General features: G+C 46.0%; 1 pseudogene; it reads right to left on the bottom strand.

Moving 5' to 3' along the window:
• Positions 1-2500, bottom strand: part of LOC133667641 (large subunit ribosomal RNA) — an 8785-nt pseudogene that overhangs the window by 2398 nt on the left and 3887 nt on the right.

The raw sequence follows: 2500 nt of genomic DNA on the forward strand, positions 1-2500 counted from the left end.
TCCTTGCGAGGCGAAGGACTTCCATCTGCTAGTATCCGCCTTCTTTAGTTTCCTTCGCGTAGCCTCGATCTCATCAGTTTCGCATGGCCAAGATAGGCCCACCGACGCAGCGTATTTCTTCGTGATCTCCTCTTGCCCATCGAATGCTGTTTTGGTGGCGATATCCTGCGATCTTGTCATTTGTATACTGTTTCTTAGTTTGGCCAACTTTACAATGTTGGCCACTCGTTGGACACCTAGACCTCCATGACTTTTTTCACTGTATATGACTCCGTCCGTTGTGGACGGATGGAGGTGCAGTATTTGTTTTATTATTTGTTTTATCTCCTGATCGATTCGGTCTAGCGTGCCCAACGAAGGAGGATTCGCCACCAATCTGTGTATGTATCTTGGCAAGAGGTAGATACGTATTAGATTAATTTTTTGATGTGGTTTAAGTTTTAGACTCATGACACTTTTCGCTGCGTCGATGATTTCTTTGATCGAGGCTTGGCACATTCCTCTCCATGGGTTGAGCGTGGTTCCTAAGTACTTTATTGCTTTTTCTGGGTCAGCATATGGTATACTCTGCTGACCCAACGTCAGTTGCGGATCTTGGAGGAACCACGTCTTCAATTTGTGTTGGATTTGGAATGTGCCACATTTTTCGGCGGATACTTTCATGTTTAATTCTTTTAGATGTTTGTGTAACAGCCGATTTTGTTTCTCGGCTGTTTCTTTGTCCTTCGCCAGGAGGACAATATCGTCTGCGAAAGCGAGAACTGAAACGTTCTCGCTTCCGAGTTTGACGCCCTCCGTCGTCTCGTCAAGAATCCCAATTATGGGATCAATTGTTAAATTAAAAAGTAAGGGAGATAGCGGGTCTCCCTGCTTGACCCCTCTCAGTAAGTCCACGGGCAATGTTCTGTCTTTACAATGTATAACAGTTTTGCAACCCCTGTACATGTCTTGCACATATTTGCTGACGAGACTTGGCACTCCTTTCATTTCCAGCCCTTTACTGATTGCTTCATGGGGAACCGTATCAAACGCTTTCGAAATATCTATTATTGTAATTACTCCACCTGACTCATTTTCATTTTGGCCAGAGCGCTGCTGAGGATGGCTATGTTGTTTTTACAGCCATCCTCCTGTGTAAACCCCTTTTGTCTTGCGTGCTGCTTAACTTTGGACCGTAGTTTCCGGTCGATCATTGCCGAATATATTCTTCCCAGCAGAGACCCGATGGTAATTGGTCTCCAGTTCTCAACCTCTTCCGCGCTCTTTCCCGGTTTGGGAATAAGCGTGGTTCGGTTTATCTTCCACTGTGCTGGGTATATTCGGTGCAGCATGAGGAGATTACACAGTTTGGCAAAGACGTGCAGCGCTCCTTTTTTTCTCAGGTGGAGCTTCTTTATTTGGTCGATACCGGCTGCTGTATCGACCTTAATTTTCTTGAATTTTTCCAATAGGTTCCCCATTGTGATGGGAGTCCAAATCTCGCCTATTTCTATTTTGTTGTTTTGGGGTTGCAAATTCGCCAATTTTTCCGGACCACTTTTGCCCCATAGATTTTTATATAGTGGACCCACCGAGTCGGCCCCAGGGAGACTGATCGCTTCTTCTCCCTTACCTGACTCACCCATTATTGCCAAGTCCAGGAGCTTCCTTGGGCATTTTCTGTATAGCTCCTGGTGCTTGGCGTATAGAAACTTTTTCCTCTTGTTATGGGTGGTCTTTTTCCCCATCTTTGTTGCTCCTTTTTGTCTTAGTCGATTCCCTTCTTCGTGCTGCGTTCCTTCTTTGAGGGAATCGACAAATTTTTGAAGTAGCACCTCCACTTCCTCTTGCTTAATGCTTCCCGCAGTTGCCAGTCCTTCAATTTCCCTTTCCACCCCTCGAAGGAAGTCTCCTTCGTCGAGGCGGTTCGATGCTATATATTGGAGAAACGGCTCTTGCCAGCGGTCTTCTTGTTGAGCCGTTTCTCGTATTTCTCCTCCTCCTTCGTCCTCCGTGGCCGATTCGTAAATGCTTTCTTCCGAGGACTCGGAGGAAGGAGATCTTGCTTCGCTTTCAGTTGTGGCCACCTCTTCTTCTTGAACGGGCAGGAGCCTCCTTTTGTCGCTTATTTGTTTCAGGGTCTTGTCGGGGAAATATTCTCTCAGCGCTACATTTGGTTGTTTTAAATGTTTGTAGCGCTGGTTTAACTTGATTAATAGTTCAGTTTCGTCTTTAGACCAGACCGAGGCTCTACTGACTGGTCTTGTATTTCCCCGACTCGTGCTTTGTGCTCTTTTTTGGTTCCTTATCGCCGGATGTCTATGTCTCTCGTGCATAGACAATCCTCTTTGCGATAGGAACGATTCCTCACAGGAATCGCATTTGAATTTTGCAACACCTTCCCATATTTTTCGCCCCTTACACTTTGGTAAGTGGCACCTGCAGCCATGGAGCTTTTCAAACTCCTTATGGCATGCAGCGCACCTCCATATAATTACTTCTTGGGGGTGTTGCGTGTCTT

Source organism: Apis cerana, unplaced genomic scaffold (genome assembly GCF_029169275.1).
Source record: "Apis cerana isolate GH-2021 unplaced genomic scaffold, AcerK_1.0 Chr0_AcerK, whole genome shotgun sequence".
Taxonomy (NCBI): Eukaryota; Metazoa; Arthropoda; class Insecta; order Hymenoptera; family Apidae; genus Apis; species Apis cerana.